We start from the raw sequence: 17339 nt of genomic DNA on the forward strand, positions 1-17339 counted from the left end.
TGGGAGTGAATTAGAGAATGGAAAGATATTTAAACACTGGTGTTTTGGTGAATAAACAGAGCCCTTGGAAATCTTGATGGAGGACTTGTCTCTTTAGTCATCCTTGTCTCCCACCCCCCAACGCTTGACTGGAGAAGATTGAGGGAGTCCAGAACTGGGACTCTACAAAACCCATGAGGAAAATCCAGGAGAAAAACTACCTTAACAATAATAATAATAAGTAATTCTCTGAGAAAAGAATGTTTTGACCAGTAAGACTCCAAGAATGGCTTAAAGAGGTGCAGCTAGGTGGCACAGTCGATAGAGCACCGGCTCTGGAGTCAGGAGTACCTGAGTTCAAATCCGGCCTCAGATACTTGATAATTACCTAGTTGTGCGGCCTTGGGCAAGCCACTTAACCCCATTTGCCTTCCAAAAAAAAAATGGCTTAAAGAAAAGATGCAATAAGTAACAAATTAAAATCACAACTATAAGCAGAGTTCTTGAAGGAAAAAATTAGGAGCATGTCTTGCCCAGAATTTCTCTTACAGTGGAATATTCAAGGTCTCCCCCCAAAAAAGGGGTTCAATTTATACCAAAGGAAGAGGCCAGGAGTACCAGATTGATTACATAAGTAGTTTAATAATCAAAGTGGTTTACTTATATCTGGGTCAGTTTGGGGCAGTGCCCAGATGACACATTCTGTCCCCACAGAGGCTCCCAACTAATCTTGCAGCAGTTATAGAAACCAGACAAAGGCAGGAGGAACTATAGAGCATGTTAGTGCAGATTGGCTGAGGTTTTAGGGTACTCTGCTCAGCACTGGCCTCAGGTCCCAGGCATACACACCTGGGTGCCATATCCTCCCCTTTGTCTACCTCTCCCCCACCCCCAGTGTGTTTTCCTTTGGCTTACTTTAGTCTTGGTTTATGAATTCGTGGCTTTCCCTGATTAGGTCTTTGCATTACTATAAGGGAAATTCATATTATTCTGGGCTCTCGCTTATTAGAACTCCTCATTATTCCTGACTTTCTTCAATAGGGACCCCACAAAGAATCAGTAGTTTAGGGAACTACAGGTAAGCTGACAGTAAGGTACAGAAGAATCTAATTCTCCACTATTTCTACAAAGAGCACCCAAAAGAACAATGACCAAAAACTTAAAAAATAAAATAAAATAAACAAAAACTTCAAGTTACAAACTCTGGAAGAGTAGTTTCTCCAAATAAGCCAGCATGAACACAGAGCAGCAGTCTAGATAACCCTATTTTAAGAGTCCCCATCTCATCTCATCTTTGGGTTTGAAATCCCCAGGGAGAGTGTTAAACTACGGCAAAATCTTGACCAGAATGAATAGAAGATGAAAGCTCTTTGATGAGGAAAATTCTGAGGGCTGGGAAAAAGTAGAGAGGAGCAGTGCCTTGACCAGGGAGGCCCCAGCCCAGGAGGGAGACAGAATAGTCCAGACAATATCCTAACAATATCCTAATATTAAACCTCAGGAAACACAGAATAGGAAGTACCCTGTTCAAGGAAATTTCAGTTGAGACATTGTCCAGTGCCCTGATTAGAGATAAAAAATATCAAAACTCTAATCAGGAGTCATGTGAAGTTTGTCAATACAAGTTTCCTTTGTCAGTAAAATCTTCACTTTTTAAAAATTCTCATTATGCAAATCTGAATCTACATAAAGAATTCTAAAAGTAATGCTTACTATCATCAAATATACAAGGGGGGAAAGAATCGCTCAATAGCTTCATCAAAAGAAAATGCAGCCAACCATCAGTGATAAAGGCTAGGTGCAGTGGATGGGGAAGGTGCAGCATACTGCATACCTATATTAACTTTACTGTAAAGTACTAGGCAAAAATTATCATTAACTCTACTTTTTATTTCATAATTCTGTTTATTATCATGATGCAAAATTTAATATGTCTGCATGTTAGTATACTTTTATGACTTGAGTAAAGGTATTGGTTTGTGTATGCCTTTGTTATTATATAAGCTAAGTGAAATGGGTGGGTAGAGACAAATTCACATTACATAAAAATTGCTTTAGTAGAGGCCTGCAAAATGGTCTACTTCTACAGAGGTTTCTGTACTCTGAGAGCAGGAATACCAAGGAAAGTGGAAGACTCATATAGCAACTCAGGAAAGCAAGCTCAAGATCAAACTATCCAGCTTGGCCCTGGAAGAAAATCCCAAAACAAAAACTCAGTCTAAAAATAAGACTAAAGAGAAAAGAAAACTGAATACTATGAAGAAATATTGTGAATAATGAAGAAAGAGGAAACTCAGAAGAGAATAACACCATTTTAACAACAAGTAAAATCTTAGAAAAGAAATTGGTTTGATCACAAACACTATATAGGAGTTCCTGGAAGAAGTGAAGCAGGAGTTTATCAATGAAGTGAAAGCTATAGAAGAAATACTTGGAAGGAGAATTAAAAGTTTCGGACAGAATATTTACTCAAGAAATCAGTGATGCTACAAAAAAAGAAAAAGGGGGGGGCAGCTAGGTGGCACAGTGGATAGAGAACCAGGGATTCAGGGGAACCTGAGTTGAAATTCAGCCTCAGATACTTAATCATTACCTAGCTGTATGACCTTGGGCAAGTCACTCAACCTCATTGCCTTGCAAAAACAAACCAAATAAAAAAAAGAAAAAATCAGTGATTCCATGATACAAAATTCAAAGATAGAAAAATTCAAAAGATAATAAAAATAGAAGAAAATATAAGGTGTATCATATTGGAAAATGGGTCAAGAAGAGGTCATTTAAGAATCATATGACTACCTGAAACCATGACCAAATAAAAATCCTAAATAGAATAGGATAGTTAATGGGTCCTAATATAAGTCAGGTCTAAATAATATATTATACAATTATTATCCCATCACAACAACCCTGGAAGGTAAGTGCCATTGTTATTCCTATTTTACAGATGAGAAAACAGAGGCAGGCAGAGGTTAAATGACTTGTCCAAAGTCACATATCTGTTAAATATCTGATACGGGATTTGAACTGAGGTCTTCTTGATTCAATATTTCAGGAAAACAAACAAAAACCTGCTAGGCTCTGTTAGAGCTAGAAGGCAAAGTGAAAATTAAAAGAATTCACTTGTAAACTTTTGAGCAAAACAAAACAAAAACTACCAGGAATACCATAATCAAAACCCAGAACTACCAGATCAAAGGAAAAATACCACAAATAACCAAAGAGGAAAGATCCACAGCTAGGATAATATAAGACTAAGCAGGTGCCATCAGATAGATTTTGATATAGGATAGACCAAAAGGCAAAAATTAAACGCTTACAACCAAGAATAACTTACCCAGCAAATATGAGAATGATCCTACACGGAGAAAACAATGGAACTTGAATGGAATAGAGAAATTTCAAACATCTCTTACGAAGACTCAAGTTGAATAGTTTTGAAATTAAAGCATAACCCAAAAGAAGCAAACATAAAAACATTTGAGCCCCTGGAAGAATAGTACAGCATATAAAGAAAAGTTCATCAAATTCTATGGAGAAATGGAAATGAAAACTACAATAGTAAGGAACTTAAATATTCCCTTTACATACCTAGGTAAATCTAACAAAAAGTTAAACAAGACAGTTATTAGAGACCTGACTAGAATTTTAGAAAAGTTGAATCTATCTGTTAGTTGCTTAATAGGAACCGAAAAGAAAATTATTTATTCCTCAGAATTCATGACACTTTTTCAAGCATTTATATAGGTATTAAGGCACAAAAATGGCACGAATGTAGAAAAGAAGAAATATTAAATACGTTATATATTACTAATTAATCCTAATTACTAAGTAATCCCAAGAAGGATTTCAAATATCATCTTATTGAACCTTCTCAAGGTCTTTGAAGAAAGGTAAAAATGATCCATAATTTCTTCAAAGAAAATGACCAAAATAAGGCAACTACCAAAACTTTTGGGAGACTGCCAAAACAGTTCTACAGGGGAAAATATGCAGAAATAAACATAGACATATATACATGTAAATATATATAAATATATACACACATATATACATAAATTCTTTCCTTAATTAAAGAAAAAAGAATAATTGGACTTGTATTTAAAAAATTAAACAAGTCATAAATTAATTTCTAAAAGGGAAGAAGGGGGAAAGAGCCTGGACCAAATGAATTGCAGGTGAATCTTTTAAAAAGAACAATTAATTCAAATATTATATAAAATGTTTTTCAAAACTGGAGAGAATAGGGAGGGATGGAAGGGACAGAATTTTTCCAAAAGGTGCCATGAATTCTGAGAGAAAAGAAATTTTTTTTCTGTTCCTATTAAGCAATTAACAGAGATTATAATATTCAACTTTTCTGAAATTTTAGTCAGGTCACTAATAACTTTCTTGTTTAAGAACTTTAGAACTGATTTACAGCATGGGAGACACTGGCACAGGACCACCCAGCATGGCAAGCCCTCATCAGAGAGGGGGTTACCTTCTATAAGGAATGTAGAACTGAAGCAGCTCCAAGAAAATGTGACATATGTAAATTTAGAGTACCCACCCCAGGTGTTCACATGGATTATTTGTGTCTGACCTGTGGGAGAGCATTCTGAACTCACAGTGGTCTGATCAGTCACAGTCAGACACACTGTCATTTGTCTCAAACATAGTGATGTCATTTTGATCTGCTTCCATAATGAAAGACAAGAACCAACCAACCAACCAACCAAACCAATCCCCTTATAACATATAAATATGTTCTTGATACTTAAACTAGGCAAAAACAAAACAGAGAAATAAATTATATATATAAGAGTATTGTCTATGAATAGCAACACAAAAAATATTAAATAAAATATTAGCAAAAAGGCTACAATGATAATTTTAGGAGATTATATACTCTGACCCAATTGGACTTATACCATAAATGTAGATTTTATTCAATATTAGGAAAACTATGAACATAATAAAACATATCAACTATAAAAATAATAAAATCCATATAACTATAGTAATAGATATTGAGAAGGCTTTTGACAAAATTCAACAACCATTTTTATTAAATGTACACATACCCACAGCATAAGAATATTAGACATTTCCCCTAAACTAGTGAATATTATGGATCTAAAATTAAGAGCTAATATTACCTAATGAAGAAAGATGTAAAGAGTTTCCAATATAGCAATAAAAAAAAAAGTAAAGGGACAGCTAAGTGGCACAGTGGATAGAGCACCAGCCCTGGAGTCAGGAGGAAACTGAGTTCAAATCTGCCCTCAGACACTTAATAATGGCCTAGCTGGTGGGGATGATGAAGGAAGCCCTCTCCCACCACTGACTGAGCAAGCAGGCCTTGACTCAGATTCCTCCTGACCCTCCTGCCAAGACGGTCATCCCATCTCGCCTCCCATCCACACCTCAGCAGTGTTTGGAGAGTGGAAGAACCAACCAGGTGTGCCACTAGCACTCCAGCATAATAGTGTTCTTTTGCTGTTTGGCCACTGGATTTGAGCCTCCCATTCTCTGGATCTGCTTAGAGATCCCTATAGGCTCAAAAGCTTTTATGAACTCTTCTGTTCCACCCCATGCTCCTCTGTGAGGAACAAGGGCATGTAATAAATATATCTATGCTTTAAAAAAAAAATAATAATGGCCTAGCTGTGTGACCTTGGGCAAGTCCCTAACTCCATTGCCTTAAAATAAAATGAAAATGAAAAAAAAAGTAAAGATGTGCATTATCATTATGATATGCTATAATGATAAAAATGTTATCTTTATTGTTAAGACAAGAAAAACACTGAAGGAAAAGCAAACACAAACGAAACAACAACATTGATCTCAGGGAAGTCAGTGGAAAGCTAAAGAGCTAAAGTCACACCTTAGAGGTAGGTTTTGGGGATCAAATTATATGTAGATTTGTGATGCTTTATTTGCATAATTTCAAGCTGATTTCTATTTTCTTTTTTCTTGGTTAAAAATTCTAAACTTAAATGCCAAATAAAATGGGTATTTATATGCAAAATGAAACAGAAAAGAGTTATTTATAAAATTATGATATACAGCTTACTTTTTATTTTGAGCCACAGAATATTTTGTGCATATTTTTATTACAAAATACATTCAGCATATAACTTTTTAAGCTAACAGGCTTGTGTTTTCTTGTCTTTCATTCGCCCATTCTGAAGTGCATGGAGTAACGCAGGGTGTTGGATTTAGATTCAGGAACATCTGAATTCAACTCCAGCTTCAGATTGATCATGGTCAAGTCATTAAACTCCATGAGCCTGTTTCCTCATCTATAAAAGAGGACATTACAAGCAACTATTTACCCCACAATGCTGGTGAAAGGACTAAATGACATAACCTTGTGAAAAGGACTTCACAAACTTTAAAACTCAACATAAATGCTGGAAACATTTCAATGATCTCTTTTTAATTTATTTATTTTTTGACAGGGGAACTTGTAACTAGCCTCTTCCCATTTGCACCGCCCCCCATATCATCAGAAGAAAAAAATCAAAGAAAAACAAAATCTGAAACAAATAACTGCAAACATCAAGTGAAATAAATTCTTAGATTGACCTTATCTAAAAATGGATGTCACATTCTGCAACTTGAACCCATTCTCAACCTCCCCCCCCAATCTTTCCTTTTTTTCCTAACTTCCTTATTATTTCTCAGGTTACCACCATCCTCCCAATCTCCCTGGTTCACAAACTGGGTATCAACCTTATCTCCTCACTCTTCTTCACCCCTCTTATCCAATCTGTTGCCAAGGTCTTTTAGTTTTACCTTCTCCACATCTCTTGCATATGGCATCTGTTCTCCTCTGACACGGCCACCACTGCATACATAAAAATGTTCGTGTGTGTTATTTTTTTGAATTTAGGGTTACAAAATAAATAAATATATTGACGAATTAAGGAATAAATAACCTGAAGATCTGAAAGCAGCAAGAGAAAAGACTATGGTCTTCTCTAGCTAATGATTGGATGATAACTGGGTTCTGCATCACCAAAAACCTAAAGCTCATCAAGATAAAGAGTTAAAAGTATTTCTCCATGTGGTCCTCCCATCTCCCCTCAAATTATAGGGCACAAGTTATTGCAGATCTGTGGATGAACTGGGTTCCATTCTCATTCTGAAAATTCTTTTTTTATTCCTTCAATTTCCAATTCTTTGTCAACTACAAAAAGAACTAATATATATGTGTGTATATATATATATACATATATATATATATATATATGTATATATATATATATGTATTTACCTTTTTTGTGATTTCTGGGTTGCAGACCTATAATGGTATTGCTGGATCAAAGGGTATGCACAGTTTAATTGCCCTTTGAATGGAATTCTAAATTACTCTTCAGAAAGATTGGATCAGTTCACAACCCCACCCACAATGCATTAGCATCTGTTTTCCCACATCCCCTTCAACATTGTTGATCAAATTTTGGGGGGTTTTTTAATCTCTTTTGGGATACAGATCTAGTACTGCTACTGCTAGGTCAAAGGGCATGCCCTATAGTTTTATAGTTCTTTGGACATGGTTCCAAATTGTTCTACAGAGTGGGTGAATAAATTTTAACTTGATCAAGTTGAGAATAGATGAAGGACTGAGTGTTTTCTCTGATCCTCACAATTTCTCAAACCTCTTCAAAACAGAAATTTTATATCAAAGATAAAGCAACTTTGTCTCCTTGGCTAGCACACTTAGAATCCAAATGCTTTTAGAAGTTATGGTCTTTCAAAAACAGTTCATGAACCAACATTCTCAGCACCTCCTTATCAACCACCCTATTGGAAGGAGATTACACAAGCAGACCCAAGGACAGGATATAGGCCAACAATACAACCCATCTCTATACTCTGGTCCCCATTCTCTCTCTCCAGCGCCATGGAAATCCCAGCTCCAAAGTGAAGAAATTGGCCCTGGAAGCCATAGCCTCTCAAGAACAAAAGTCTTCTGGGAACCCAAACCCTGTTGCACCAGCACAGCAAAGCTCTAAATTGCTGATGAAAGGATGGGCACCATCAGAACTGGACCATCTGCAGCATCAAAGCTGGTCCATCTGTAACACCATCATAGCTGGACCATCTGCAGCATCAGAGCTGGACCATCTGCAGCATCAGAGCTGGTCCATCTGTAACACCATCATAGCTGGACCATCTGCAGCATCAGAGCTGGACCATCTGCAGCATCAGAGCTGGACCATCTGCAGCATCAGAGCTGGACCATCTGCAATACCATCAGAGCTGGACAAAGGAAACAGAAGAAGATGCCTGGACAGAGCATTGGAATGGAAGAAGGGGAGGGCTGGGAAACATTCTAGAAAACATAAAAGGAAAAACACAGTACCCATCCAGGGCCAGTTCTGACCACTCAAAAGTCAGTTGGGCAGAAACCTAGCATGGAGAAATAAGAATTGCCCAGCATAAAAAGAGATTAAGGTGCTTTGAGATCCAGCCCTAAATGAAATTACCTTCAGAGGGAAGGCATTAAGAAAAATGAGCATTGGGGAAAATAAAGGGAGGAGGGGAAACTGAAGTTATCAAAGACTTCAGGAAGAGGAAAACTCAAAGATCTTGAATGTAAACAAATAAATCAACAGGAAAAACAGTGACAATGAAAGGAAATATGATCTCCAGATTTAGTAAAAGAGTTAAAGCATCTGTCTCACAAAACAAAGGAAAATGATCTATCACTTGATGACACAAAGGACCTTGTGGAATTTGAGGAAAACAAGGAACCACAATACACTACTCCTAAGTGGTTAAAGGGCAAATGAGAATTATGAGAACAGAATTTATGTTCTGCATAGCAAAAATAATGGACAGAATAAAGAAAAAAACTAGAATCTGTGATAGCAAATCTCATTAAAGAAACAAAAGAAAACAATAAATTGGGAGTGCAATTCTGCAGAGGTGAAGGACAATCTAGAAGAAGAGAAATAAAAAACCAATAACATTAAAAGCAAGCAAAACATACTGATTTCGTTCAAACTCCACAACTTTTTATCTGGATACAGATGGTATTCTCCATTGCAGATAGCCCCAAATTGTCCCTGGTTGTTGCACTGATGGAATGAGCAAGTCCGTCAAGGTTGAACATCACCCCCATGTTATTTTTGTTTCTTCCTTAAGGATGTGATTTCTCTCTCATCACACTCAATTTGGATCAGTGTACAACATGGAAACAAAATAAAGACTGACAGATTGCTTTCTGTGTGGGGGGGAAGTAAGATTGGGAGAAAAACTCAAATAGAATCTAATGAAAGAAAGGAAGGAAGGAAGGAAGGAAGGAAGGAAGGAAGGAAGGAAGGAAGGAAGGAAGGAAGGAAGGAAGGAAGGAAGGAAAGAAAGAAAGAAAGAAAGAAAGAAAGAAAGAAAGAAAGAAAGAAAGAAAGAAAGAAAGAAAGAAAGAAAGAAAGAAAGGAAGAGAGAGAGAGAGAGAGAGAGAGAGAGAGAGAGAGAGAGAGAGAGAGAGAGAAAGAAAAGAAAAAGCCATACTGATTTCAAAAATAGGATTCTCAGAGGCAATCTAAGGATCACAATTCTATCAGAAGAACACAATAGGAAAAAATATCTTAACACCATAAAAAAAGAAAAAAAACAGAAGAGAACTGATCATAACTTCTGAAAATAGAAAATAAAATTCCAATGGAAAGAATTTCCCCACCTCCAGGGGAAAAAAAATTCAAAGTTATAAATTCCAAAACATACAGGGGGGGTTAAATTCAACAATTCAGTTCAGAAACAACAATTTCTACAAGTGATCAAGAGAAAGACTTTCAAATACAAAGGAAAAAGAATTTGAAAAACACAAGACTCTTCTGTGCCCTCTAGAAACCACAGGAGAAAAATGGAATGTCACAAAGAGCAATGGAACCCAGTGTTGTCCAAGATTACCTATTCTGCAAATATAAACTTAATCATAAAGGGAAGAAATGGACATTTAAATATTTTTAGAACTGAAGAGATTGTTTACTTACATTGGGTAGGACCTGGGGAATTCCATGCTTGAAAAGACTCTTCCTAATTAGATATTAGGGAATTAGAACCCCTGGAAGCAAGTGACACCTAGGGGTGTGGGAGAACAAGGACTCAGGGAAGAGATTTTGAGGTAAAAGGGGAGGACAAATAAATAAGACTCAATTTATCATCTAAAAAGGCGATTAATTGAGATAATAAGATTGAGATAACCTTAAAGTTACACATAAAATGAGTTATTATTAAGAAGAAAAATTAGGAAATTATTTTGATTGTCTTCACTATAGCAAAATTAACAAGACTTTGCAATTAAATACAGGTGACAAGGGAGAATCAAGGAATGAGGATAACTACTAAGGATTTAAATGTGGGTGAGGAATAATGGTTATGTCTTCATGGAAATAAGGAAGTTGGAGAAAGGGCTTTTAAGTAGAAAGAAATAACTTCTGTTTTGGAGGTGTTGCATTTGAGATGCTTGTGGGACATTCAAGTGAAGATAAGTAGGAGTCAGTTGATGATATGGGACTCAGGAGATAGTTGAAGATTGGATTTGTAAATTTGGAGATCACCTGCATAAAAATAACAATTGAAACTATTGGAGTTGATGAGATCACTGGAGAGTACACAAGAAAGAGGAAGGAAGAGGTTATACTTGGACCAAATGTATACATTTATATGCCTGTACAGGAAAGCCTTGGAGTTGTCTAATGTATTTGTAATTATTTGGAGAAGTTTTGGGCTATATATAAAATCTAGGGGTGGCTAGGTGGCCCAGTGGATAGAGCACCGGCCCTAGAGTCAGGAGTACCTGGGTTCAAATCCAGTCTCAGACATTTAATAATTACCTAGCTGTGTGGCCTTGGGCAAGCCACTTGACCCCATTTACCTTGCAAAACCCTAAAAAAATAAAAATAAAATAAAAATAAATAAACAAAATCTAGGCTTGTATATATATATATATATATATATATATATATATATATATATATATATATATTTCTGGAAACATGTTTGACCTTCCAAAAGAAAAAAAAGCAAATATCTATTCCTGTACTCAGAAAAATTAAATTCTTCACTATTACTTCACTAATTACAAAAGATACCTTTTGGTTTCTGCAGAGACCATGCTATTAGCCTAGATAGTTTAACTACCAAGATGTAATAAAAATTCTTTGCTTTGAACTGTTCTATATTTAGACTTTTTATTCATTCAAACTGGTCTTCCCAATGATTAGTGTGAATTTGATTATTAAAAGAAGTTTCAGGAATTCCCAAGCTCCAAATAGTTATGGCTTTTCATTTCAGAATGGATAGTGCCATGTCAGATATGTTTCCATAACCAATGGAATGAAATAGGTTTATGGTAAGAATACCTGGAGTATCATCCTACCTTTTCTGTGTTTGAAGTTTCAACAAAGAACATGGATCTGAGTCACTGTCAGAGTTCTGTCATATTCAAAAAGGAAAAGATATAATAATATTTAACATTCCAGAATAAGTAAGCATTTGAGTTAATTAACATTTGTACTCACCTAGCACCTTTCATCCACAGTTCAGAGAGTGTTTTGGAAAAGTGCTATTAGACCAATCGACAGGATGACAAGGTGGAATTTTTTGGCCTTGCAACCCAACTACTACAAAGACTTGCCTCACTGGGCTAGAATTATGGATGAACAAAAGATCACGTTTTTACTTCCAAAGTCTTTAATTTCTCAAGAGGTTGTGAACTTAAGACTCAAAAGAATGGTATGAAATTTAACAGAAAAGGAAAATTTGACACCAAGGTTCAAAAAAATCATTGTACCAGTACCAAATCGAGGATACTTGTCTTAGCAGTTCCAAAGGGAACTAACTGGAGGTTTGGCTTGATTTTAAGTTTAAAAATAGTCAGTGGTAGGGTGCAGCTGTTTAAAAAGTGAATGTAATAGGTTTTATAACCAAGCAAGAATTGAGTTAAAGTGGAAGGTGACTAGATAATAGATACAATACAGTTAATATGAGCCAATGAGAAATTCCTCCCACAGGACCTTCAGGTAAGTGATTATCTAATAGGGAAAGGCTTCCCAAGGAGAATATGTGTCCCCTTAGCACCTTCCTGGACTGCTCAGACATACTAGAATACCTGTCTCTGCTTGGGTCATCTCCACCTGATTCACTGAATGCACCTTTTTAAAAAAAAATTTTAATTAATTTATTTTTCCAATTATATGTAAAAAGTTTTCAACATTCATTTTCGTAAAACTTTCTCCCTCCCACCCTTCCCTTCACTGCCCTTAAGATAGCGAGTAATCTGATATAGTTTATACATGCACGGTCATGTTACATTTTAGTCATGCTGGGAAAGAATCAGAACAAAAGGCAAAACCAGGTGAAAGAAAAAACAAAAATTAAATCAAAAAATGTAATTTGATCTGCTTTGATCTACATTCAGATTCCACTTCTCTTTCTGAAAGTAGATGACATTTTCCATTGCAGGTCTTTTAGCATTGTCTTTGATCACTATATTGCTAAAAGAGCTAAGTCTATCATATCTGATCATCACACAAACGTTGCTATTACTGTGTACAATGTTTTCCTGGTTCTGCTCACTTCTACTGAATGTATCCTTGTTTTGGTTTTTTTTTGGGGGGGGGGCAAGGCAATGGGGTTAAATGACTTGCCCAAGGTTACATAGCTAAGCAATTAGGTGCCTGAGGCTGGATTTGAACTTAGGTCCTTCTGATTACAGTTTCAGTTCTCTACTTACTGTACTACCTAGCCATCCTGGGCTATATCCTTTCTAATTCAGTAAAGCAACCATCTATTTAAACACCTAGTGTTTCACTGTAACAGCTCTTATCCCTACCTAAAACAGGTTTTATTAATAGAAATACTTCATGATAAAGTAATAATTTCACTATATTTTACACTAGTGAGACCATGTGTGAAATACTGTATACAATTTTTGAAGTCATGATTGAAGATGGACATTAGCAAACCAGAGAGACTCTAGAGGCAGATGACTAGAATGATGAGAGGTCTGAAAATGTTTTCCTATTAAGGATGATTAGGGATGGCTAGGTGGTACAGTGGATAGAGCAGTGGCCCTGGAGTCAGGAGTACCTGAGTTCAAATCCAGCTTCAGACATTAATAATTACCTAGCTGAGTGTCCTTGGGCAAGCCACTTAACCCTATTGCCTTGCAAAAACCTTAAAAAAAGGGGGGGCATCTAGGTGGCACAGTGGATAGAGTACCAGCCCTGGAGTCAGGAGTCCCTGAGTTCAAATCCAGCCTCAGACACTTAATAATTACCTAGCTGTGTGGCCTTGGGCAAACCACTTAACCCCATTGCCTCACAAAAATCTTAAAAAAAAAAGAAAGAAAGAAAAGAAAGAATAATAGCATCACAAATACTCATACATCAAAGCAAGCATACTAATAATAAAACATTTCACAATACATACGTGAACCTGAGTCACACACTGCCATTCACACATAGAAAGCTGACAAGGAGGCACATGAGTGAGGAAAACTTATATGTTCAGAATTACAACTTTGGAACTATAAACTTGTGTTTTATTTAGGTCTCAGGAAGAGTCCACAAAAAGTTTTTTAATGAAAATAGCTTCTGTGTTGAATAAAGGCTGAGTTGATCCAAGCTGTTTGACTAAGAAATGATGAGGTATGACATCTCAGTCAAGTTCACTGACTACCAATGACTTCTCTGATCTTCTGCTACCAAATGGTTCCTCTGTTCAACTAGACATTTCTCCATAGCAACCAGCTCTAAACTTAACTAATTTAATAAAGAAATAATTCTTTCCTCTCTTTTTTTCCTCTTTCTGTTTTCTGTCTCTTCTATCTTTATCTCTTTCCTTCTTCTCTCTCTCTCTGTCTCTGTCTCTGTCTCTGTCTCTCTCTCTCTCTCTCTCTCTCTCTCTCTCCCCTCATATTCCTGGGTAAAGGATTTTCTTCATTTTCGATAGCTAATTGTTATTAATCAAATTGTAATATTTTGTCCATATTCAGAGAAATTACATTTGTTCTATAATCCTATAATAGTTCTGTTTTCTATATCTCTCCAGTCTGTATTAGCTTGAGACATTCAAAACTCACCAGCAATAACAGTTTCAGAGCTCTGAGTTACTGTTTCAATTATTTTTTCTTATAGAACTCTGAGCAGACAATTCATCCACAACTAAAAGTAACAGTAATAATAATAATAATAATAATAATAATAATAATATAGTGCTTACCATATTCTAAACATTGTGCTAGACATTAGGATTATTATCTCATTTGATTTTTCACAGCAACCCTAGGAAGTTGTCCCCATTTTATAGATGGAGAAACTTAAATAAACCAGAGGTTAAGTGACTTGCCCAGAGTCACAGAGCTAATAAATTCTAAGGTCAGATTTGAACCCGTCTTCCAGAATAAAGGCCCAGTTCTATCTACTGTACCATATAGTTGTCCCTATATTATTCTAGAAAACTATGTTGTTTTCTCCACACTCATAAACTGATCTGACATCAAGGCATCTATCCAGACAGTTAATGGAAATTCACCTTAAGACATAGACTAGGGGCAGCTAGGTGGCGCAGTGAATAGAGCACCGGCCTTGGAGTCAGGAGTACCTGGGTTCAAATCTGGACTCAGACACTTAATAATGACCTAGCTGTGTGGCCTTAGGCAAGCCACTTCACCCCATTGCCTTGAAAAATCTAAAACAAACAAACAAACAAAAAAAGACATAGACTTGAAGACTTACAGAATCTTCAGTTTTTGCCTGCCTGAATATCTCCCTTTGAGACATACACATTCTCTCTCTATTTATATATATATATATATATATAAATAGAGAGAGACAGACAGACACAGAAAGAAGGGGGGAAAGGGGGGAGAGACAGAGACAGAGAAAGACAAGAGGAAGGGGAGGGGGGGAGAGAGTAGTGACAGAGACAGAGAAAGGGGAAGAGAGAGGGAGAGATGGGGAGAGACAGAAAGAGACAGAGAAAGGACAGAGAGATAGAAAGAGAGACAGAGGGAGGTGGGGAAAGAGAGGGAAAGAGAGACAGACAGACAAACAGAGACAGAGATATAGAGGAAGGGGAAGGGGGGGAGAAAGAGACTGAGGAAAGGGTGGGGGGAGAGCATAAACTCTCATTATGGCTGCAGATTTAACAGAATCATTATTCGTTATGTAAACATTTACTGTAAAATACAGGAAATAGAACAATTAGAAGAGAATGATCACTTCCTCTTCTAAATTATCCCTGTGGACTCAGAAAAACACCTTTTTCTATTTACTAAAAATGCAATTAAAAAGAAAATATAAGACTTCTTTAGTTGTAGAATAGCTCTTATGCTGGAAACCATTAACTTTCTCCCAGGAGGGTATTATTTCTTTTAATACAGAGATATGATATCTAGCTTAATAATGATGACAATGACAAATAATAATATTTATATAACATTTTAAGGTGTGTAAAGTGCTTTACAAATATTATCTTATTCTCTCCTCCCCATAACTGGGTGGTAGATGCTACAGTTAGTGTGGTTCAATTGTTCTGTCATGTCCAACCCTTTATGACCCTATGGAGCACAGCCCACCAGGCCTTCTATCCTCCACTGTCACTTGAAGTCAATTCAGGTTCAGGTTCATTGTTTCCATGACACAATCTATCCATCCCAACCTCTGCCTTCCCATCCTCTTTTGCCTTCAATCTTTCCCGACATCAGGGGCTTTTCCAATAAATCCAGTGAATTAGGGATTATTATTCTCAGTAGGCACCATTATTATCATTATTTTACAGATGAGGAAATTGAAGTAGGCAGAGGTTAAGTTACTTGCCCAAAATCACACAACTAGGAAGAATCTGAGAAAGGACATGACCTGCAGTTTTCCAGATTCCAAATCCAATACTCTCTTTACTGTATCACATAATGGTCAGGGTTCAGAGTTCAATTCTAAATCCAAATTTGAAAAGAAATATAGTAGAAGCTATTAATTCAAAAAGAATACCAGCAGAAACAGAGCTAGGGGAAATCATAGATAATTGCCAATTTCCAAATTCTTTTAGTATTTGACTAAGGAAATGAATCTCAAGCAGAGAAAATGTGTATGGAACCAAGGATCAAGACCCATAGAAGCATCTTACCTTTATTACCACATGGTGACAGAGAGGGGGGTCCTTTATTTTTCTTCTTTGTATGTGATTAACGCCAATTTAAAATGAGATTCAATTCCAGACTGCTTTATGTTTTTGCTTTCTTCTATCTTAGTTCTTGTTCAAGGTTAATCACAAGAAACTGACATTAAGGACTTGGCCGGACTGTTTGTGAACCCGGTACAATAGCTTTCTGTATTCTACGCAAACGTGGGAATTGGCTCGTGTTCTTCTGAACAGAGACTCCTCTTGTTGTCCAGGACAGCTAGGAGTAGGGAATTCCAACCACCGCTAAGAATACTCTTCCTTGGGGGCGGCTAGGTGGCAGTGGATAAAGCACTGACCCTGGAGTCAGGAGGACCTGGGTTCAAATCCGGCCTCAGACACTTAATAATGACCTAGCTGTGTGGCCTTGGGCAAGCCACTTAACCCTGCTTGCCTTGCAAAAACCTAAAAAAAAAACACAAAAAAAAAAAACAAACAAACAAGAATACTCTTCCTTCCTTGACTTGAATCCTGCCCCGGTCCCAGACTGTTCAAAGATGGGAGCCACGAGGTCTGAGCAGTGGGAAATTCTAACACCATTGGGCTTACCTTTCCTCTTTTGACTTCCACATCTATGCTTCCTCTCAGATCCAGGTTGTGACAATACCGACCTGGGAAGACTAGAGATCAGAAAGACTTATCCGCCGGGGAAGGGGGGACCTCCTCCTTCACCTCTCCATTGGACTAGACCTCCCAGAACACATCATAACTACTTAATTGCTAGCATGGTTTTGATGTGACAAGAATGCCAACTCTCTTCATGCCAGGGAGATGGAGCATAGAGGGCAGCCCCAAGGAGTGATATACACATAGCCTTGGTGACTTTTTCCACACAAGGTATGTATGGATTATTGCTCACTGTATGGATCCATTGGCTCACCAGTGAGCCCTGACCTAGGATAATCTGTGCCTCCAGGATGGTTGTAAAAGGTTTCTTTGAGAGAGAAGCATGCATTTTTCTAAGAACAAATATTGTAAATTTACCCAGGAACTTGTAAAACTGGGTCTCTTAACCAGTCATCCCTGAGATAAGTTTTTGCTATAAAAAGTCTGAGTTTCCAAAAATAAAGTTGGTAGATTTTCATTTCCCAACCTTTTGTGTTTGGATGTGTTTGTCTAACCCGACCTGACTCTCGGAAATTCATGTCCAGACCCATACCAGAGCTATGGCGGGCAATAAT

General features: G+C 36.9%; 1 long non-coding RNA gene across 1 annotated transcript; it reads right to left on the bottom strand.

The window, feature by feature from the left end:
- Nucleotides 1-6057: 6057 nt before the first annotated feature.
- Nucleotides 6058-16759, bottom strand: LOC141515951 (uncharacterized). Its single transcript, XR_012476574.1, has 5 exons — nt 16708-16759; nt 11354-11409; nt 9966-10053; nt 6760-6811; nt 6058-6263 (listed from the first exon to the last, which is right to left on the bottom strand). It is a non-coding gene; the product is annotated as an uncharacterized LOC141515951 (long non-coding RNA).
- Between the last annotated feature and the right edge of the window lie 580 nt (nt 16760-17339).

This window comes from Macrotis lagotis, chromosome 3 (assembly GCF_037893015.1).
Source record: "Macrotis lagotis isolate mMagLag1 chromosome 3, bilby.v1.9.chrom.fasta, whole genome shotgun sequence".
In the NCBI taxonomy this organism is placed as follows: Eukaryota; Metazoa; Chordata; class Mammalia; order Peramelemorphia; family Peramelidae; genus Macrotis; species Macrotis lagotis.